We start from the raw sequence: 23,431 nt of genomic DNA on the forward strand, positions 1-23,431 counted from the left end.
CAGTATATTCAAACTGGCACAACAACATACTCAGCATTAGTCCTCTGCACGGAAATGGTAAAAGCCTCAAAAGGGTGAAAGGTGAAGGCAACAAGGCATTGTACTGGGTGGCTGATGGGGCAGCCCAGTAGGCCTGCCTGGATCTCAAACGTCAGTAGACCAGAATCCCAGGTGTAGAACCTGATAGGGTGATCTCCACAAGTCTTGGTCCGCTCCATGACTGATACCCACTTGTCATCATAGCTGAAGAGAGACAAATCAAGGTAGGGGCTGCCGCTGTAAGACTGGGCACTGATGGGAAGCTGGCCCAGCAGCCGGCATACTGCCTCCATGTGCCCTCCATACTTGGCATTTATAATAGTGTCTTTGAACCGGCGTTGGATCTGCTGGAAGGTGAGCAGGGAAACTGGACTTCACTGTGCAGGGTAGCATTATGGAAGAGGTCACAAACATTCTCAAAGAGTTCCAAAAGCTCATCTGACGTATTCTCAAACACAACAATCACTTCTGTTGTCAGCATATTGTATACCACAAAAAAAAGGAAGCCTGTGATGGGTCTGTGACCCTCAGTGTCACTACACTGATAAACAGATGGTTTTCATCCAGAAGCTTCATTTTCCACACGTGTAGCTGATGCAGTTGGTCAAAATACTGGAAGAAACACCTCTTGGCCATTGTGCTACCATCCTGTTCTGCCCGACGCCACAAGTATACCAGCAGCCGACGTTTCAGGAAATTAATGAAAGGATCCCTAAAGGGATTGGCCATGCCTGTCTGAGTGTCCCGCTGTACCTCCGGAAAAACATCTGACACAGTGAGCAGGTCATCCTCTTAGCAAAAGCAGCCAATAGTCTGCACATCAATGAAAGTGCCTTCGGGAGTCACTTGGGAGATGTGGATTGTCTGCTGCTGCACTGACAAGATGGCCAGGATGTTCTTGTACAAATACAGCCCTTGGTTGTATGACAGGACCACTTTGTCACATTTGAAAGTACGAGTTTCACATAAGCAACCAGTGTGAAGTTCAGTGACATGGAGGGAATAGTCCGCTAGAGGGACAGTAGCTTGGGAGTCACGGACTCACTGTTCCCATAGATCTCATAGAAAGGAGGGTGAGGCTTGTCCGGGAGGTAGGCAGTGGAGCCCACGATGATGCAGTGGCAGTCATCAGTGAAGACTGATGCTCGCCATTGGCTGCCACATTGGTAATGAGCAGCAGGACAAAAAAGCATTCAAAGAGCCAGTCCTGGATGTTGACTGACCACTGGCCAGTGCCATTGGACAGGATCTCAGGGGGTAACATTTTAAGTGTCATTTACTTGTAAGAAAATGCCATTTACTTTTGAGTGTCATAAGGTAGTTGCCCCATGCATTCCACGTAGGTTTTAGTTGCATTCAGTGGGTGAGGTAGTGTGAAGGCTGCTTACTCCATCCTTCCTGGACCTGAAACCTGATCACATTTTCATGAATTAGGGGATGCCAGACTGGAGGCAGTAAGACTGGTTATTAGGGTAACAGGGAATCAGGAATCAGGGTGAGAGATGATGGTGGCCTCTCCTATAAAAGTGGCAGGTTTGTAGAGAAAAGTGGGTGGCTTAGAGAGATACAGATGATATAGAATTAAGAGGATGTGGTGATTGATTCAATGTAGGGTTGGAGAAGAGAGGGTAGTCAAGGATGACACTGAAGTTTTTGGACTAGGTAAGTGGATGTGATGTGATGTCGCCAACTACCAGAGGGAATTCAGAGGAAGGTGCAGATCTAGGGGAGATGAGTTTAGTTTGGGACATGTAGAGTTTGAGATCCTTGAGGAACATTCCAAGTGGAGATGTCCAGAAGGGAATTTGCTTCATGGGTCTGAAGTCAATGGAAGGGTTTTGGGCTTGCGGATAGTTTGGAAGTCATCAGCTGTGATTGGCATCTGTTGTTTTTGCCACTCAACATTTGTTTGCTTCTGGTAACCCATTCCCAACTCTTAGCCACATGAGAGGGACTAACCGACTCTCAACTCTAGAAGTGGGCCTTGAGTGAACTAAAGCAGTTATCAGATCCCATTCCCTCTGGCCACAGGGATTGGCTCATGGTTAGACTTGTAACTGGGTTTGGTCAATGATAACGTGATCCAGGACTTCTGTTCCTTCATCTTAGGGTGATACACTTTGTTTTTGTTGGAGTTCATTTGATAGGAAGTAAGGTCTGAGGAAGCTGTTGCCATTTTGATTCCTTGAGGAAAGAGCCATCTGAGGATATGGTCAGCAGGAGAGGAAGCAGAGCTGAGGAATGCTGAGAAGGAGCAGGTCTAGGGGACATTGTCTGAGCCCCCAGTCAATCTATGCTATGTTCTTGGATTTTTTAATCACATGAACCAATAAACTCCAAGTTTCCCAAACTATGTTTTATCAAGTTTTCTATGCTTTTCAAGTGAGAGTTCTGACTGATACAGAAACATCTAGTGGGTATAGACACCCTAGTGCTGAATGAGATTGCAGAATAAGAGTGTGTCAAGAGATAGAAGAGGATAGGGAGCCCCATTTAAGGGGTAGGTAAAGGAAGAGGATCCCACAAAGGAGCATGAGAGGAGTGCTCAGAGACAGAATTAGAATTCTTTGTCTTGGAATTCCTAGGAAGAAGGTGAGTCAAGAAATAGAGAATAATTAATGGTGTAAAATGCTTATGGGAAATCATCAGGATAAGAACTGAGAAGAATCCTTTCCATCCATTGATAAAGAGGCGGTTGACAAAACAGTTGTAGTTACCAAGTCACAAGGCTCCTTTGAAAGCATTACTCTATACCCTCTTCTGTAGATGAGGACACTGAGGCAATAAGATACTTAGTTTGTGTAGTGGTAGATACAAGATTACAGTAAAAAAAGATGAGGGCTCTAAGGATCCTTCAATGTTACCTAATCTGATTCCCTATCCAATACTTGAGTCTCTTATATAACTACTCTCTGCAGCATGTGCTTAAATATATCTACTAACAGAGAACTCAGTACTTTCTTGGTCTAAATGAGAACCTTCAGTTTTTTCCCTTTTGCCTTATATTCTTTCTATTACCCTACACACTATCCACCTCAGAGCAGACACATGCCAGGAGCTTGTCTGCATCCTGAATTGACCTCTAGGAAAGCTGGTTGGGTGAGGAGAACTCAGAACAGTAAGTCAGATTATGAATTTTAAGGAAGCCCATGGCCAAGATGGAATCTGAGCTTCATGAGTCTATCCACCTCTTAAACAAAAGCAAATCCTTAGGGAATTCCAGGATCAAAGATATTCCATGGCCAACATAAGACTTCCATGTGTATATTCATAGACAACTCAAACTCAGTATTCGAAAACTGAATTAATTACCTTCTTCCACCAAAACCTGCTTTTCTTCTTGAATCTCTGACTCTTCTTCCACTCAGGTGCTCAAACCAGAATCCTCAGGATTCTGAAGCAGCAGAATCTGAACTGAACCTTGAACAGAATCTTCTCTCCTCCACTTCCCATATCTTTCCAATCACCATTGTTTCTCCTAGGTATCCCTGGAACTTGTCAACTTCTCTTTACTCCATTATCACACCCAAGTACAGGTCACCATGATCTCCTGCCCAGCCAGTGATCACCCTGCCAACTGGTGTCTGGCTTCCAGTGTCTTCCCATGTAATCTGTTCTCTGCAACCTTATCATCCCAATGCCCAAAACTCTTCAGCGACTTTCCATAGCCCTCGGGATAAAGTACAAGCTCCCTAACATGGCCTAGAGTTTGTCCTTAATCTTGAAACCTCTTCCCGCTTCTTTAGCCTGATCTGTACCTCCCTTGCTTATACTTATTCTGTTCCTTGAAGAAACCATGATGATTTTCTCCTTCAGTACTTTTCACTACATGCTGTCCCCCATTTTTGGAATTCTTTTCCATCATCACCTTCTTCCCTTGGATAATATCTGTGGGTAGTTCAGGTCTTTGGATACCATATCCTCAAGAAAGCCTTCCCTAACTCCCCTCTACCACAGGTGGGGCTGGTGCCACCCCTGTTCTCTCACAGGCCCCTGGGATTCCTGTTATTACAAAACTTCTATATGCTCTAGTTATCTGTTTTGAAGTCTGTCTCCTCTGTTCAACTCTAAGGTCTGTGAGGACAGGGATCATGCCTGCCCTCTTTTTCACTGTATTCTTATTACCTGCCTAGCACATAGTGTTACTTGTATATAGTTCTATGGTTTATAATTCTTTGTTTGCCCATGGTGTGATTGGCACCACTTTGCTGATAAGAAGTTGAGTTGAGATGGAGTTAATGGTGAAACATTCTTACTGCACCTTACATAATCCAACTGGACATCTCCTAAATTCTCCTCTGGTGTCCCAGGAGGTGCTGAGTATAACAGCTGAGATGGGGACCATTAAAGCCTCTTCAAGAGACTACCTCTCAAAAGTCTATCCCAGGAACTCTCATTGTCAATACCAAAGAGCTTGAAACTTCTCTCCTGAATACCAGTAAGCCCTATGATGACGTCAATGTCAATCAGAACTGATTAGCCGATTAGCGTGATAAATGTGATTCAAGCCCAGATGTTAAGGCTTTGTGACCAACTCATGCATTCACTCATTTATTCAGCAGATACTTGTTGAGCACCTACTTTTTGCCAGGCCCTGTGCTAAGTGCTGGAGGGCACAAGACAGACAAGGTCTCTGTCTGTTAGATAACATGGTGATGGTCAGGTTATAGATGGAGTAGAGGATGGGTGTTAATTAAATAATTATACAATGAATTAAATAAGATTGTGATTTGTGATGTGAAGGAAAATATTGAGTGCTCTAAAAACATAAAAGAGAGGACCTGATGTAGATCTCGAGGATCAGAGAAGATCCCTTAAGAGCAGTGATCTAAAGTATATATGATTTTTGCCAGGCAATGAATTGAGTATCCTGGGCAGAAGAAATAGCAGAGCAAAGGGGCTGGGCAGGTGAAAAATGATGCCTTTTAGTTGCTGAAGGAAAGGAAATGACAAGGCATTTGAGAGTAGAGAACGCAGAATGAAGTTGGAGGAGAAACCAGGTTGAGACCTTGAAGGATGGTAAGCAGTTATGGATTTTATGTAAGGATAATGAAAAGTTCTCACAATGAACTACCTGCTCTTCTGAGGAAAGAGGAGTAGCTGGTTTCAAGAACCTGACAGGTATTTAATTGTTATAACAGCCATGCATGGTAGGTGTCTTAGTTTGCCAGCTCTGCTATAGCAAACACCAGACTAGTGGGCTTAACCAACAGGAATTTGCCTCACAGTTCAAAATCAAGGTGTCAGCAGGGCCGTGCTTTCTCTGAAGTCTATAGGTGATGACGGACTAGCAATCCATAACTCAATTTCTGCCTCTGGCACATGGCAGCTCCCTCTCCATCTGTCCCCTGTTGTACCCCAATTGCCTGTTTATAAGGCCCATCCTGATTCCGTTTGGCCCCATTTTAACTAATGACATCTCCAAAGGTCCCATTTACAAATAGGTTTGCATCCACAGGACCAGGAGTTAGAACTTAAACCTGTCTTTGTGGAAAACATGATTCAATCCATAACAGTAGGTGTGGTGGCTTTAAAACTTGGCTGCAAATTGATAGCCCTCCCATTTAGAGGTAATATCCGTGTCCCTACCTCTTAAACTGGGTGGGCTTGTGATGGCTTTGTCCAATAGAGGAAAAAGGAAGTAAGACTATGTGACTTCCAAGGCTAGGTTACAATAGGCCATGCAGCGTCAGCCCTGTTCCCTGGATCACTAGCTCTTGGAGTCCTGCACCACCATGACTGACTATTCTGAGTTGCTGCATGCTGGCCTGGAGCACTCGGTAGGGTCTCTCAGTCACCATTCCAGCTGAATTCAGCCTCCTGTCATCCCATCCCAGGACTGTGTGAGGGATGAAGCCTCCAGGTGATTCTGACCCCTAGCCATTTGAGTTTTCCCAGCTGAGGTCCCAGCCATGGTGCAGTAGAGACAAGTTGTACCTGTTACGTCCTATCTGATTTCCTGACCTACAGAATCCGTGAGCATAACAAAAAAAATTTTTTTGGTGGGGAGGGTTATGCCACAAAAGTGTTAATGTGATTTGTTATGTGGGAATAGGCAGCTGGAAGAGTGGCCATTGTTAGTATTCCATTTTGCAGATGAGGAAACTGAGCTTCAGAAAGATGAAGCAACTTGATCCAGGTCCCGCAGGTAGTCTGTGGCAGAACCAAGATCTGAACCAATGTCTGGCTAATTGCAGAGCTTCCTCTCTTCCAATTATATTAGATGCTTCCTACTGAGTTGGGCTTCTTGACAAAATCTGAACCCCCATTGCTCATCTTCAGTCTGGGGACCTTCCTTGATTTCAGTGTAGATTTCAGTGTTAAGGATTTGGCTAGAGAAGCAGCCTTTATGAAACATTTGATTCACATTCTTTTCAAATAATTGAGAGACATTCGCTCTGTAATCAGTTCTTTTCTGATTTTATTTTCTCCTCCACACCCACAGGCAGGAGCCAGGCACTTCTGCCAAGCCTGACAGATCTGCTCTTCCTCTCCCCACACTGCCCCTGTTGCACAAATACCCACAGGCCCCCATTAAATCCCAATCAGGCTTGCAAGAGAGCTGATTCAGCCCCACCCTTTCTCTGCCCCCAGGAAGAGTTAGGGATGAGCAGATCACTTATTGGAGTAATTCTGGGAGCTGAGGCAGAGCCATGGCTGGAAGCCACCCACTAACTAGACACCCAGGACATCAATCAGCCCAACTGATTTTTCCACTACTGCAGTCATTTAAACAGTTATCTTTGCTCAGGGCTTTGTCCCAAGTTCCTCAACCAGTGGGTTCCTAGGTGATAAGTCACCACAGCCTCACTCCACTGTCTCTGTGTCCTGGGGCTTCCTCTTTACTCACTTCTCCAGAGGAGTTGAAGTTCATTTGTTGCACTCTGAAAAGAAGAGAGCCTGCACTGCTACCACACACATCCTAGTTATAACAGAAAGATAAAAAAGGAGTGCAGATCTGTTGGGATATCAATATACTTCTCATTTGACACCCTGCAGAGGCAGGGGAAGATGTTTTCAAGCCATTGGATAGCGCCCCGTGCCGGTACCTTTGTCCAACTCCAATAGATGCATGATCCAGCATTTGGGGCCCCTTACAAGCCAGGCGAGGAAGGAGGGGAGCACTTAGTCATCCAAATGTCCTTTCCTTATTTATACATGGGATAACTGAATCCCAAAAGGAAATGCAGTTTACCCAAGGTTGAATGGTGAATGGATGCTAAGATTAGGGATATAACCAAACTCTTCCAGGCTAGCCCTTTTTCTAGGTTTTGAGGGTGCTCAGTACAGAGTAAGGGGCTCTGACTGGCAACACAGCATGAAATCAGGAGGTACTGAAATCGAATCCAAGCTCTGCCATTTAATAGCTGTCATGAGAAAGCAGTTCTGTTAGCCTGTTTTCTCATCTGCAGAATAGGAATAGAAAGACCAGCCTATAGGGTTTTGTAAGGATTCATTCATCCATGTATCCATTCAACAACTATTGAGTACTGTGTGCCAGGCACTGTGCTGGGTACTTGGATTGTAACGATGAACATGATAGTTGCAGAGCCTGTTCTGTTTGAGAAGACAAGAGTGGCAGTCTAGTGAGAAAATTAGATGACATATGCTAACACGGCAGAAATTCAACCGTTGTTGAAACGGGAAACATTTTCTCTTTGTTTCTCCCTCACTTTCCAAGTATCTGGAGGCTGGGGGCCTTGCCCCAGCTCTATCAGTCTAGGAATGTTGATAACTTGAAGAGGTTAAGTTATGTGAAGTTCAAGACCACGTAAATCTTTGTAGTCTCCAGTGTGTCTGGCTCCCAGAATGTGCTCGGTAAATATTTGCTTGGCTGCACCAATGCCCCATGCTCTTGGCTCTCTCTGCCTTCCCAGCTGCCAGCAGATCGTTGTCCATGGTGCTGAAATCAAACTCCTGGTACTCGGCATGAGGCAGCGCAGGTGCTGAGGCAGAAAATGGAACCCAGGGGAAGTGTGCAGAGAGGGGGAAGCATGAGCCAACTCTCCGCTGGCTATTAGTGACATCTTCATTTTGCCATCCCTTGGAATCCAAAGCTGATATTTCTTTTTTCAGCTCTTCCCACTTGGCATTTCTTGCTAGCTGGAAACCCTGGGTAGATAGGTGTTCTTCTTAATAACACAGGGTCATAATCTCTACAATGGAGGAGGTACTGGGAGCCCATAACCCTCTAAAGCCCTGTTTGAAAGTGTTCTGCAAAAGTGATGGAACCTATTATAAAGCTTTTTCATGGACAAGGAAAAGGCAGTAGTCACAGATGCCTTACCAGCTGATTCATGTCTGTCACCCAAGAATGTGGACAGCTCTAAGGTAGGACTGGCTATGAGAAAACCAGAGAGAGGTGGAATTTGGAATTAACAGGCTATGGCCGGTTGAACTTTCTAACTGGCATGGGATTCATTTACATCAGTATTTAATGAGGTAATATGTCCACTAATTCATTCTGTAAATATTTATTGAGTACCTAGTCTGGACTGGCACTGTTACAGGAGCTCCAGATATAGTCAAGTACAAGAAAGACGAGGCCTCTGGCTTCCTAGAACTTGCTTTCTAATGGGAGAGACAAACAATAAACAAGTAAACAAATGAATATGTAGTGTAATTCCAGACAGAGAGATGGACAATGACAGGGAATGCTCTTTAGATAGGGTGATTGTGAAGGCCTCTCTGAGGAGTGGCATTTGAGTGTAGATGAGAAGGAAGAGAGTGAGTCATGTAAAAAAATTGGGGAAGGCAGTTTTCTAATTAGAGGGAACAGCAAGTGAAAAAGTCCTAGATTGGGGGGGTGGGGGTATGTCCAAGGAACAACAAGGAGACCAGTGCAAGCAGAGCAGATTTATCAAAGGGGACATTCGAAAGGACTGGATGAATACACAGAAACATGAGGTCTTGAGGAAGACAAAGCAAGGGCCTGTTAATAGAAGAAACACTTAAAAAATTATAGTTACTGCTGTACTTACCATGGATATGCCACATCATTGGATGCCACCAAGGATGTAAGGATAATTAGGTCAGAGCTTCTGTCTTTGTAGAGCTCACTGTGTCTAAAGATCTAACAGATGGGGGTCAAGAGGCCAGTGGTAGATAGCAATGTATTATTTATTCAGTAAACATTTTTTTAGTACTTACTGTGTGCCCAAAGACTTGTCTAGTGCAAAGCTGAGGTCTACAAAATGAGGAAAAGAGGAAATGAATTGTTGGGTGAAACCAGAATATCTAAAGGCAAGTAAGTTCTAGGTAGCAAACCTCTGATGCAGAGCCACATCGCCTCTGATTCCTACCTGCTCTCTAATACGGCATCCTGAGAGAGGGCGATGACAGTGGCCTAGAGTAGGTTACAACTTAAGAAACAGGACATCTAGAAGCCCTATCACGGAGACCCGGTCCCCAGACTAAAGCAGCGTGGGCTACTTCCTGCCAGACAACACAGGGAAGGGAATTCATATTCCAGGCATCTTTGTTGAGAATTTCATTTAGTCTTCACATGAACTCCCTGAGGTGGGTGAGCAATATCCCACCATCAGAGAATGATGCTCTGAAATACCTGAACAAAATACTGCCAAAGAAGAAAAAGAGTCCTTAGGTTGCAAACAAATTGTATATACTCTGACTTTAGTGTTATAGGATCCCTAACATCTCTGAGGTATTGGTGGAGCAGCATTTACTCATTTGATAAATGAGAAACTGAAGCTTGGAAGGTTAAGTGAATTGTCCAAGTTCAGACTGCTTGAGAGGTGAAATAGGACTCAGTCCTAAATCTATCTGACCCCAAAGCCATTTGCAGTCTTAATATTTTCTTGGATCTGAAGCATGCAGTTCATTTATTTGACACTTTTTTTTTAAAAAATGATTTATCCTCTGCATATGTAGAGCCAACCTCAGTGATGGTTGCACCTGACATCTCAGCTCCTTCTAAGCCTCATTCTTAATCTCATTCTCAATCTCTCTTAATCTCCCCAACAGTGCTGGGAGGTAGCAGTACTGAGAATAATAATAGCTAACATTTATCAAGCACTGAGGAGGTGGTAGACTTTGTTCTAAGCATTTTACATATATTCATTTCATTCTTACAACAACCTGTGAGGTAAGTGCCATTATTATTCCCATTTCACAGACAAGAAAACTGAGACCCAGAGAGGTAAAGCAACTTGCCAAAAATCACACAGCTAGTCAGGGGCAAGCCAGGCAGCATAGCTCTGGAATATTTGCTCTTAATCACTGTACACTGTTGATAAAGTGTCCTTACTCAGAGAGGTAAGCAACTTGTCCAGTGATACACCGTCCGGGAATGATGGACCAGTGTCATGCCCAGGGTCAACCCCCTAAGCCACACTGCCTCTCTCAATGATAAAGCAGGAGGAGAGAGAGCCTGTTCTGTGACACCTCCATAGAAGCCCAGAGCAATTTTAATGCTGCCAAGGAGCCCTGTGGGGATTTTTTTTAAATGAAGTTGTGCACTGCGTAGTTGTCTGATTTTCCCTCCCACTTACTTTCTCAAATGTGGAACCCATGTCTCTCTGTGCACCTTCCGCCAGCACATAAATGCTTCACCAAGGAAGTTGAACCTTTCTGTCGGGATTTGGGGTGTTCGGAAAGCTCCCTCCTTAATTGCCATTATGTTAGGGACCTGCAAGGATGACTCAGAGAGGGAGAAGCTAGAATGGCACATTAATCATTGAGATGGGGCCCAGGGTGGTGACTTGGCTTTAGGCCCTAGCCCTTCAACCAGGAGTCCTGAGTTGTCACTGGCCCAGTTATTTAAAAGAAAGTCAGGCACATGGCTCTGTGGCTTCTTCCGTTCCCTGAAACTCTTAATATTCCTGAATGTGTCACAGCACCGGATGGGTGTGACGTGTGCATGCCCAAGGGTGTGTTTGCATGTGCACTGCCGTGGTTGACGTGTGTGTGTGTGGGGGGGGGGGTGTTTGGGCATGTGTTTGAGCATGGTTGTGTTTCTGGGAGTTTGTGTGTGAGTCTGTGAACAATGATGAAGTATTTGATTATGTTTGTGTGCATCTTTTCACATCTCTCTCTCTCTGTTTCAGTGTGTGTTTAGAGTGAATCCATGTATGGGTCTGTGGGCACTTGTGTATCTCTAGGTGTATGTTACTAAGGGCTTCTGTGACGGAAGAAACCCTAGATGTTTAGTTAGAAAATGACAAATGTAAGTAGGCTGAGATGATAGACAGGGTTATGGGGAAGGCCTTTTGATGCTGCTAATGATGTGGGAAAAGCAAAGAATAGCAGGTTAAACTGCGTATAAAACAGTATACAATTCTTCGTCTTGAATTGGGGGAAGATTAGCTATGATGAGTAATAATAGCGGCTTATAAATGAACAGTATTGTAGAATTAATCATACTGGCTGCCATTTAGAGTGTACCTAGAGTGTGCCCTTTTATATTCATTGTCTGCCATTTTCACCTCAAATCTGTGCTACCATTATGTCCATTTAACAGAAGAGGCAAATGGGGCTCAGAGGGGGAAAGTAACTTGCCCAAGGTCACACAGGAGAAGTGGAGCCAGAAGAACTCAGGTCTCTCTAAGCCTGAAAGCAGGACTTTTTCTAACACACTGAGTAGCTTTAATGGCACCAACCCCCTCCCCACCACCCCAGCTCCAGCCAGGACCCAACCCAAGTCGAGTAAACCCCAGAAAGTGAAGAAGAGGGGCTCAGGATGGCAGGCAGAAGAGGTGTCATAAAATGGGAAGAGACTGGAACTGGGAACTGAGAGAACTATGTTCTAGGACCAGCTTGGCCACAAAGCAGCTGTGTGGCCATCTTCTCTCTGAACCTTGATTTCTTCATCACTAAAATGGGGATTTGGATTCACTGGTCTGATTGGTTCTTGCTCTGGATGGGTGGGTCATGGCGCAGGGGTTTTGTGGGTGGGCCACACAGTGCCCGAGGAGTGTTTACCAGGAAAAAGGGTTCTGTGTGGGGGCAGAAAGGGAAATCAAAGCAAGTGACCTCAGCCTAGGACACTCCTCCCTTTCCTTTCCCTATGCAGTAGACATCCTGCTTGGCCCTCAGCATCCATTCCCACCTCCTTCTCCCAATTCTTTCTAGAGGGCCTTCCTGTACTGCAGAGACTAGGGAGTTGAAAACTTTTTTTCCCAGACTCCTTTGCAGGTACAGTTCTGGATGCAAATTAAGTTCCATCCATTAGCTAGATTTGGAAGATGGTGGTTTTTCTGCTGCCGTGCTGTTTCCTTCAGCACGAAGGGGGTTTTCTCTAGCAGCATCTCAGAGTCCAGCGGCTACCTCTAGAGGTGTCGAGAGGCAGTTGTGATGGCAACATGGTGGCTTCCTGATCCCAGCTTCCAGATCCCTGGATCATAATATGGTAGAAAGTTCTCGAACTCACTAGTTGCAGGAGTAGACTTCTGTCTGCCCAACTTTCTGATTGTATGACTGGTCAATCTTGCAGTGTCTGGGAATTATCCCTCCACCCCAACACTTTTGTAAGTCCCTAATTCCCTATGTTAAATCATACATATATACATATATGTGTGTGTGTATATTGTGTGTGTGTATATATATCTACATATATATATATACACACACACGTGTGTGTGTGTGTGTGTGTGTTAAAAAGCCTAAGATGGTTTCTTTCTTATGCTCCTAACCCTGACAAATCACCTTGGAAAACTCCTACTCATCCTTCAAAACCCAGCCTCTGTCTCCAATTCTAGGATGATTTCCCATATCAGTCAGGCTGGTTTGAGTGCCTCTCCTCTGTGATTCTACAGCCCCTCTGTACCCTTCTATCTCAGACCTATCCACAAGGTACTAAAATAAACTGTTTTCTTTTCATCATCCCTACCAGACTGTGAGCCCCAGAGGGCATGGTCTGGGTCTTTCCAGCCACACGTCTGAGTGTTTAGCAGAGAACTGGACCTATAGTAGGTATTCTGGGAGTGTTTTGTGAAATGACTATAGAAAAGGCAGCAACTTGTCAGGTCAATAGGATTTAGAATAAACTGTAAGATTCACAGACTGAGAAAAAAAGCAATTTAATCTTCCCCTTTGGCAAAAAGAAGCTCACTTCTTGTTAAAAGCTATTGTTGAGGGCTCACAGGATGAGGAGCAGCTCTCAGATTAAACATTAAGGATCCCTCAGTGAATCTGTCCTCCCGCTGAAGCTCGGGCTTCTCCTAAGGAATTCAAGAGCTGGCGGCTTTGGAGAGGCAGCTTCGAGAGTGAAAAGAGCCTTGGCTTCTGAGGCAGGCAGACTGGGGTTTATATCCCAGCTCTACCACTCACTGGCTGCATGGCCCAGCCAAGCGGCTTCACTGCTCTAAGCTCGGTTTCCTCATCTGCAAAGTGACTTAATGGTACCTATTCCATAGGGTGGTGGTGAGAATTAGATGAGGAGGTTTAGGAGAGGTATCTGGCACCTGGGGCTTGACACATGGTGGCTGCGATTTGATTTGGGTGAGTTGAGATTTTAGGCTTTTCTCTTTTTCATTTGAGTAAAAACATTTCATAACATTGTTTGGTGAGGTTTGAGCAGGGGTCCACTCCTGCCATTGACCTCTTGTTCAACTGGTGGCAGAGGTCAAGAGTGTGCTCTGCCATGTGGCCCTGAAAGTAAAGCCCATACTCCATGACCCAGCACATAGTAGGTGGTCAATAAACAGATGTCCTTTCTCACCAGATGCTGGCTGGATTCTTCTTCAGGACTTGAGGCCACCGACCATACCCCATCTCAGGATGTCAGGTGGCCGGGAAGGAGAGAGGGGTGCCATGGGATGACATGATATTGCAAAAAGGGGCTCAGACTTTGGAATTACACAGACCTTGAGGCAAGTTCTGGCTTTTCCACTTAACAGCTTTGCTACTTGGGAAGTTATTTCATCTCTCCAGGCCTCAGTTTCTTCATATTTATAATGGACTCACTGTGCCCAACTCACAGGGATACTGAGAGGTTACTAAAGGTCCCATATACCCCGTGCCTGGCATGGGTACCTGTAATGATTAATATCTTTCATGTATCTGCTGTTCTCAAGTATCAGCTTGCTTCTGTGAACATGGGGTTAGAGCTAGGTGAACTTTAGGGGTCAGCTATTTCATTTATGAGCTGTGTGACCTTAGGTGAGGCATAACCTCTCCAAGTTCAGTTTTCCTTCCTCTGACAAATGAAGGCAAAAATAGCATCTACCTTGAGGGCCTGTTATGAGGATTAGATAAGATGATACATAGGAGCTAATACACGTAGAGGACTTAGCAGACAGAGTGATGGGCACAAAGTAGATGTACAAGAACTATTAGTCAGGAGCAATAAAATTCTGCTGCCAGATGAGGCAAAGTAGAATGAGAGAGGGGAAGTTTTGCCCATTGGAATGAGAAGTTCTCTCCATTTCCAGTTCATCAGCCACTGGCATCTGTCTGCATCTATTGGCTGGGGGAAGAATAAAACTGCTTCCCCACCTTCTCGTTCCTACCAGAGAGCTCTTCTCTCCTAGGAAAATGGGCAGCTTGCTCACTAGGAAATGAAACATCTTTATGAACTTATGCTGGAAACAAGTCAGTACTGTGTCAGACTTGGCTTATGGGGAGCAGCAGGCCCCAGAAGCATAGAAGTTTAGCTCAGCCTTGCCGCCAGGGTTGATGCTTCAGCAGGAGCAGTTTTTTTTCCAGCTCAAAGCTCTTCACCTGGTGAGAAAAATGCAGTCTTACCAAGGTAGAGTCTCTCTCTCTCTGAGAATGCCAATGCCCTTCTGCCTCCATTCCCTGCATCCTCAGGTGTGACACTGATCATTGGGTGAAAAGAGTGAGATTTTAAAGACACAGGTAAGCAGCGTGAATTTTTCCCCCAAGTAGAACAGAGAACCACTGCGGTGTTTTAAGCAGGGAAGTATGAGCCAACAGCAGGTAGGGGCAAAGGTGGAGGATAGGAGCCAGCGGGGCTGGTGCAGGTGCCTAGGAGAGAAGTGGTGGGGGATGGAACAAGGCAAGAGCACCGGAAACAGCAAAGCCACACTGATGAACCAGACGTGGGGGTGAGAGAGACGGAGCAGGGAGCACGGCTCCATCACTCTTCTCAACGCTTCTTGCCTCTGGGCCTTTGTCTAAGCTGTTCCCTCTGCCCTTTCCTTGTCCCTCTGCCCAGACAACACCTACTTGGGCATCAGTTCTCAGCTTAGCTCTCACTTTCTCCAGGAAACCTTCCCTGACTCCACTTCCCCACCCCTCACCCCATCAGGCTGGGTGGGGAGCCCCTCTTCTGTGTTCCCACAGTATTCTGGACCTCCTTCCAGCCCACTGCTCAGGATGCCACTGCAAGTTGCTTGTTCTGCCATAAACTTTTTTCCCCATAAACTTACAGGACAGCTGCAAAAATAATATAAAACTGACACAGAGAATTCCAACATACCTCCCACCCAGATGCCATGAGCCACCAACTTTAACATTCTGCTTGTCAGGAGTTTAACCGGAGGATTTCTTTGGGAGGAGGTTCTCAGGCTGGAGGATGAAGAGGTGAGAAGCATCTTTGGATAGTCACAGCTCAGATAAAATATGGGGTGTGTTGAGGGTGGGAGGATGGAAACTAAGAATTCCTGGGGTCAGCCAGGAATTCTTTGTGAACACAAACAGGGCAAAAGCGTTTGCAGCCTGACTCACCCCCAGGGCCATGCGCAGAGCTGGGCACATGGTGGCCTTTCAATAAGGGGGTGGAGGGTGGGGTGGGAGAGGGGAAGAGATTACGAGAGAGATTGAGAGGGATTGAGCTCTGCTACCCCTTCAGCACAGCTTCTGACCACCTGGCTCTGTTCCCGAGCAGCCAAACACGAGCACGAGCAGCAGCAGCCTACAGCTCTGGCAGCAGGACTGCGGCATGGCCACGCCCCCAGCAGCACCTGCTTGAGGTGAGGGTCCTCTGACTTCCAGGCCCTTCACATTGCAGCATGAAAAGCGACCCAGGAGACTTGAAGCTGATTGGAGAACGGGCACCACATTCCACTGGCACCCTCCTAAGTGATCCAGGCCACCTGCCCCTACCTCTCCAGGGCAACAGGTGGATACAGAGGGTACACAGAGCTCTGTGAATGGGACAGAACAGGAGGGAGAGCAGCTGAGAAGCCACAAAACTCAGTTTGGGGCACAGGCCTGGAGTCAACCTGCCTGGTCCGTGCTCTGCCATTTTCTTGCTGTGCGATTTGTGCAAGTGACTCAGTTTCTCCCAGCTTCCATTTTCTTATCTGTAAAGCTGGGTCATAATAGCATCTGATTCTGGGTCGTGGGGAGAACCCAGTATGTTAATAAAAATGTAAAGGGCCTGGAACAGGGGCTGGAAGGCAGGGAATCCTCAAGAAATGCTGGCTTTATTTATTTACTTTTCTGTCTTCCACCAAGTTTTTCTTACCTAACAAGGTGATTTGAGGGTTGGTGGTTTCACAATTTTCCTTATCTTTATTCTCTGCTTTCTGCCCATTTCAAGATCCCAGTTAGAGACTCATCATGAGGACATTCAGGAGGGAGCAGGATGGAGCTCAGGAATTAGCTCTGATCATGGCATAAAGCTAGTGTCGTCCTTCTATCTTAGGAGATGACTCAGGAGCTCGGGGGTGGGGTGGGGTGGGTGGGGAAGGTATCCATCAGTTGTCACACGGTGAGGAAGTAGGGGCATCAGGATTCAAGCCCAAGCAAGCCCGCTCCAAACCCCTGGTTTCCCGTTCCACAAGCCCAGGGGGCCTACAAGGTGACCTGAGCGTCGCTGAGCCCCGGGAGGTGGGTGGGTGGGAGGCTTTGCAACGAGGTTCTCTGGTGTTAAAGTGGCTCCTGGCCCTTTCCCGAGTATGTGTGTAAAGGATGCTGCAGAAGGAGAGGAAAAGCAACCAGATGGACCATTTGCTCTTGATGCTGACAACAGACTCAGAGGGTAGAGGATGTTAAACATTTGTGGTTTAAAACAGAATTATCCACCAGTGTCTCTAACCTCATTGTCTCTTTATGATGAATAATAGAAGGGTCCCTTCCTCCTGTGTTCTCCTAGTGCTGCTGACCTCTAGGCATGCACCCCACCTTGCAGAGCCTTTGTCTATTCCGGAGTCATTACCAGGAGCCAAGAGGGGTGGAGGCTGGCAGGAGGAGGTGAAAAATACGGAGCACGTAGGGAGAGTAGAAGAGGTTTTGGCCTTCGAAGCAAAGAGGAAGCTCCACCCTCAGATAGAATGTTCTGGGTTCCCAGATTCCGGGGTGTCAGTGAACGGACTCCACCCGAGTCCTCTGAGGTGCCAGGTAGGAAGTCTGCCTGAGAGGTGGCCAAGCACCTGCTGGACTTGGGCATGGCTGTCGGGTGCCAGGGCGCTGTCTGTCCGAGGCTCAGGCCACAAGGGCACCCGGAAGCTGTTTGCCACCTCAGGGAAGGGAACAGGGGAGAAGCAAGGCTGAGGGTCCAGAAGATCCTCTTCAGGAGGGTGCAGGGAGACCTCATCTGAAGACTAGAGGCGGGTGGGGGAGCTGCGGTTTTGGAGCCTGAGGATCTGGGTTCAAATTCTACTCCTTCCCTGCGTGGCTTAGTGGTTTGAGGATGGATTGTGATAGCCAAGCCACCAATTTGCTTGCTGTGAGGATACAGTGGAACATCGTGGAAGTGTCTGAAACATAATAGACACCCTGCACATGGCTCCTTCTAGTTTTCCTCATTATGTGGGGGTGTAACGAGCCAGGTGCAGGGAGAGGGCTGTGCCCCCAGAGAACTGGAGTGCATCAGAGCTGGAAAGCCGAGATTAGATCACGAGGACAGGAGGTGATGGAGCACTCACCCAGTGCCAGCTGTGTAAAGTGCTGTGACCCACTTCCTCTTGTTTCACCCTCATGAGAGCCCAATGAGGGGGTGCCATTACCCCCATTTTCCAGATGAGCAAACCTAGGCTGAAGTCAGTAACCTGTCTGAGTCTCTCTCCTGGCAAGTGGCAGAGCTGGGACTCAAATCCACATCTTAGATATTATTAGGTACGGCCTCCCCTACATTGTACAGGTGGAGAAATTGAGTCCCGGAGGTGAAAGCTCCTAAGTGGGCAGAATCAGGCTTCACGTCTGAGGAGGGGTGGAGGAGTGAGTCGGTAGGGACTTTGGGGTCAGATGAACCTCGGTTTGTTTGGAGCTTAGCTTGTGTGACTTTGGCCAAGTTTCTCAGCTCTCAAGGCTCCGTTTCCTCATCTGCAAGGCAGGGATAATATTGATGATCTAGCTGGATCGTAAGGACTAAACTGACAACTTTGGCAAGCTGCCTGGTGCGGTGCAGGTGCCCACGAAATGGGCGGCCCCTGCCAGGCTCCTGGACTGCTCCTGGCTCTCACCACAAACTGCCTGTCTGCTTGGACCGAGGAGAGAAGCACGTTCTCTTGCAACGCAGAGAGCTCCCGTGTTCTGGTAGGGAGTTGTAGGCACTGAGGGTGCAGCGTGCAAGCTGCTGTGGCACAAGGCAGGTGGGGAGTGTGCTCCCCACCCGGGGTGCCTGCGAAGGCACATCACAGCCCATATTTTGAGGGGGATTTGCTCCCTGAGTGCTATTTGCCATGATATGCCTTTTGTGTTGCAGCCAGAGAAAAGTAAACTGGTAGCTCCTGGCAGCCGGGGAAGGGCTGTGCCTCTGCCAGGGCTAGCATGCCTGGCACCAGCGCAAGCATAGCCCCACATCGGCTGTCGGCTGCAGGCAAATGTACACACCAAAACATTCCGGCACACGCATGCACCAGCCACACAGAGCACACGACACAAGGCAACGCACGCCTCCGCCGGCTGCCTCTGCCGCTCCCTCCTTCTCTTTCTCTCTCCTCCAGGATCACGAGACTCCCCCAGGCTCTCTGTCTGTCTGAGTGTCTGTTTGTCTCTCCAGCCGCATGTGTTCTTACTCTGCTGGTTTCTATCTTCCTTGTGTCTCTTCCTCTGACTCTCTGTTTCTACCTGTCTTTCCAGGGATCTCCATCTCTCACTCTCTGTGTCCCTTTGTTTTCCTGACTCTCTCCTACCTGCTTTGTGTGTGTCGCTCCCCAGCTCTCTGACAGTGTCTTTCCCTGGTTCTCAGCCTCCTGACTCTTTCTGGCTCACTCTCTGCTTCTCTGACTCTCTGTCTCCATCTGTCTCTGTATCTGTCTGACTTTCTCTTTCTCTCTCTCATTCCCTCTCTCTTTCTGTGTCTCTTTCTCTCACTCTTTTTGGTTCTGTCTTTCTCTACCTCCTCTCTCCTTGTTTCCGTGACACTCTCCTGGAAGTGCATCGAAACCTAAAGTGGCTGGATTTCAAGTGATAAACGGCACTACACCCAGAATCTGCTCCCCCCCACCCCCCCTCCCCTGGCATGGCTGCCTTCCTCTTCCACATCTCTGTCTCTGTCACGAAAAGAAGGCTATTGTGTAGGGCCCAGGGAGTTGGAGTTGGAAGGCCTGGGGGTCTGGGCCTCTGACTGCTCTGAGCTACTTTCCCATTGGCTCCGAGCAGCCTGTGCTCAGCAAGGGCTGCGCGACAGGGGGAGGCTCCAGTCCATAAAAGGGGGGGCGAGGCACCAGAACTGCCATTCTGAGGGGCTCTGGTAGCGTTCACAGCTGCCTCCTTGGCACCTCCATCCGCGTCGTGGTCAGGGAGCCTCCCCGAGCCTTGGGCCAGCGCCTGCCACCTCCCTCCAACCAGCTCGAACAGAAGCTGCCCAGGGACAAAGAGGAGCCCAGGTAATATCCAGACGGGGCACTGGGATTCTTTCTCTCACTTTTATTTGTTTATTCCTAGTCCTCTGGATCCAGAAACGACAGGAATTTAGGCTGGGGGCTTCAAATTTGTGTTTGATTATCTGGCAAAGGTAGTTGCAGTGCTGAGGCTAGTTTACAAACGGCGGATCAGGGAGAGCCGGGATGTCCTTCCGAAGCTCCCTCTCTGTACAGTCCTGGCTGAAACAGGTGGGCAGCTCCCACAGGGATGCTCCCAAGTCGTCTTCCCCGGCAGTCTGCTGCACGGCGGTTCCCAGGCCGTCTCCAGGGGCCGAGGACTGTGGATACCTTGGGTGGGAGAAGTGACTGCTTTAGCTAATCAGGGTGATTTTAAAGGTCAGTCGTTCTTGCTGGACTTAGAGAACAAGGACACGGGGACATTAATGAGACTCAGGCCTCTGGCATTTACCGTGCACCATGTACATCAGTGGGCGGCCAAGTTCAGCCTCTTCATTCTCCTTGGGTCATGTTTAATTGCTGACAGGGTGCTGGTTTGAGTGGCTTCCTCTGACATAATTTCACAGAGAATGAAGTTTGGGGTTGTTTTGTTGGGAGAGAATAAAGAAGAGAGTGACAACATGTCAGGGGACACAGCCAGAGCAGGATTTTTCCTGTCAATTTTACTCTGAAAGGACTTGTTGCTTTTATGTAAATTACAGCCAGTGGATTCTGAGCTAGGCAGGGAGGGCGCTCAGATGGGAAAGCCATTTGCTCCCTGGTAAAGACGTCCACTTCCAGAGAAAGTATTATAGAATCCCGAAGTTTGACTTGAGTAAAAAACTGGTGAGCTTCAGAAAAAAGCCTGCTTGCGATGCCAGGACTGACTCATAAATTCTGCGACCTTTTACTTTTCTCCTATATCTTTTATCAAGAATCCCTCCAAGATTTACAAACATTACTTAATTAAGCCTCCATGCTTCCCGAGGGAAACGAGCTCTTCAGGTTATTGGATCTGATCTCACTTCCCCTCCCACAGATCCCAAGTCTTTATTATCATCTTTCTTTCTATGGTTGGTAAAATACACAAAGCTTGTCTTTCTAATTTGATGGGCATTTCTGTCAGGATCCGTTGCAGAGATGTTTCAGAATGTCATTCTTTTCTCTTGGTTCTCCCCACTGCTGCCAGGGCTCTCTCCACTGCCTCACCTTCTCTCCCCATTCTCGCCCCATCTAGGCTTTTGTTCTATTTTTGCGGGTCATTTAGCTCCAAGCCCTGAGATCTGCGTGGGGGGAGCTGTTGCAGCAGCCCAAGCGGGTTGAGTTCTGCTGCGGGGGGAGGTTTGCGTTTGCTGACAAGATCTCAAGCCCACTGCTTTGCTGCAGATGAGCGAGAGGTGTGATGAGTGGCAGGCAAACCCTGCGTCTCTGCCGGCAGCCGGCAGTGGGACGTGGCATGATTCCTGAGGAACCCAGCATGTGCTCACTGAGCAGGTGAAAGGACCAACTCTGGGACTGTTGGAGAAATTTGCAATCACCTTAAAACACATAGAAGAGGTTTAGGGCTTCTGGAGGTAACTGCCAGGAGCCAGGGATTTTCCATTTATCATCTAAATGTGTGTCTCACAACACCCTACACAGCGCTGAGTTCAATTCTCAGATCCCATCATTCATTTGCTGTGTGGCTTTGGGACAGGGCCTGCCCTTCTCTGAGCCTTAATTTCCTCATGTGTAAAATAAGGATAATAATATTCTTCCCCTGAGGTTACCGTGAGGTTCCAATGGGATACTGGAGTATGCCTGGCATTTAGTAGGTACTCAGTAAATGCTAGTGTGACTGCTCAAGTTTTCACTGTTCCAAAGTAGCACTGGATCATGCCACCTCATGCTGCACCCTCTGCCCAGGAAATATGACCACACATCTACTATTTCTGATTGCGCTGCTGACACTCTTCTCCCCTCCCAATGGGAGACTTTATTTCTTCATTGACCACCTGGGGATCATGAAGTCTCTTTTTGATTGAACCTCCCCAACTCTCCCTCCTGCTCCTCACCTCTTTGGGTCATTCTGGTACAATTGTGCTTTATTAGGTCTCTTCCATCATTCTAAGAGGGATCAATAGTTGGTGATTTGATTTTAAAGAGTGTCAGAAAATGTGGTGAACCAGCTGATTTGCTTCACCGTTTTCACCCTTCTCAGCTGATGAATGTTGGTCAATCCCACTGAGTTCTGACAAAGAGCTACGATTTCACTGGGAGTTGGCCCTGGCGGTGGCAGTAAACGTTGTCAGGCGACACCCGGGTAAGCCCAGGATCAGCCTTCGGAATGGAGAGATGTCCTTTGCAGCTTGACCTCATAAATCTCTCCCAGCCTGGATCCAGATCAATGCTCCCGGCCGGAGGGTCCTCGGCCCCCGTCCTCAGGGCACACGGCGTGGTCTGGGAGGCTCTGCCCTGAGCCCAGTGCACCAGCCAGATCGGTCCGTTGCAGACATGCTCACCAGGGGCGATTTGTTCACCCGGTGGCTTGAACTGCCATTTGGCCCCTTGACCTGCTGCGGGACAATTCAGTTTAACTTGAGGGCTTACTGAGCAGTTATTATGGGGCTGGGTCTCTGTCTACTGGCCACCAGGGACAAAGGACAGGATCAGGGAGTTGCAGGAGGAGAGAATGGCATTTGTGAGTCACTCTTTCCTGCTTCTCTCTTGCCTTTATTTTGTAACCCCCCCTCCCCGGCTCCTTCCCCCTCATTCCCTTCTCCCTTCTTCCTCTCCCTAATGCTTTCTCAGCTCGACCTTCTCCTCCTAAATGGTCTCTCTGTTTTCCCAGGTGTCTATCTCTTTCTCTGTGTGTGTCTCGTCTCTGGCACTCCTTTTGGCCTCCCTCTCTCTCTCTCCCTCTCTCTCTCTTTCCCCTTCTCTCCATCTCTGCCTTTCTTGGGTCCATCCTCCTTTTGCCTTTCTGCTCTTCCCTAACTGCACCCAGTAGTAAAACAGGTGTGTCTGCTCTTGAAAAACATTCTTTAAAAAGTGTAGCTGATGTTTCCATCAAACCGTCTTTCCACTCTCTCTGGGAATGGCCCCAGACAGCAGCTGCCCTTGGCATGGGGCCCTTGTCGCATGCTCTGTGTTCTGATTCTCGCTGGACGAATGGTGCGTTCAGTTTCCATTCAGAACCTGGAACACCCCCACCACCCACCCCAATAGTCCATCCTTTGTCATTGACCTTAAAGGCCTAACAAGGATGCTGTTTCTCTGGTTTTTGGGGTCTCCTTTGCCAGCCCATTGGACACCCATGCAGGTGAAGTTTATATATTTCAATTGGGATAAAAGCTCCTGAAATGGTTTCATCTGCAGGAATGTGAGTTATCTGGCGACAACCTGATGGACAGTTAATGTGTACCTACACCACAGGGACATAAGCGGAGGGGGTCTGCCAACTGAGCTTTAAGCCTGATTCTGCTGTCCTTGCCTCTTGGCACTGGCCCAGTCATTTGGCCTCCCGGGGCCTCAGTTTTCTCCATCTAGAAAATGGGGCTTATAGTACCCAGCCCACTGGATTCTCTTGAGGGTGAACATGAAATAACTGAGGCAAAATGCATGGCAAAGAGCTTGACCCCATAACTGTGCCTTAAAAGGGGGACGCCATGGCCTGGGAGAATCCCCACCATGCTAGGCCTGCACTGTGACCTCGGGGGCCTCTCTCTCTGATCTCCCAGCTC

General features: G+C 47.6%; 1 protein-coding gene and 1 pseudogene across 1 annotated transcript in view; one reads left to right on the forward strand and one right to left on the reverse strand.

Moving 5' to 3' along the window:
• LOC119515621 overlaps positions 1 to 23,431 on the reverse strand; it is a 26,565-nt pseudogene continuing 3,134 nt past the window's right edge.
• PDYN (prodynorphin) overlaps positions 19,491 to 23,431 on the forward strand; it is a 14,699-nt gene continuing 10,758 nt past the window's right edge. The window contains exon 1 of the mRNA XM_037811706.1: positions 19,491 to 19,736. The gene's annotated coding sequence lies outside the window, so the exon portion shown is untranslated. The remainder of the gene's footprint in view (positions 19,737 to 23,431) is intronic.

This window comes from Choloepus didactylus, chromosome 19 (genome assembly GCF_015220235.1).
Source record: "Choloepus didactylus isolate mChoDid1 chromosome 19, mChoDid1.pri, whole genome shotgun sequence".
Classification (NCBI taxonomy): Eukaryota; Metazoa; Chordata; class Mammalia; order Pilosa; family Megalonychidae; genus Choloepus; species Choloepus didactylus.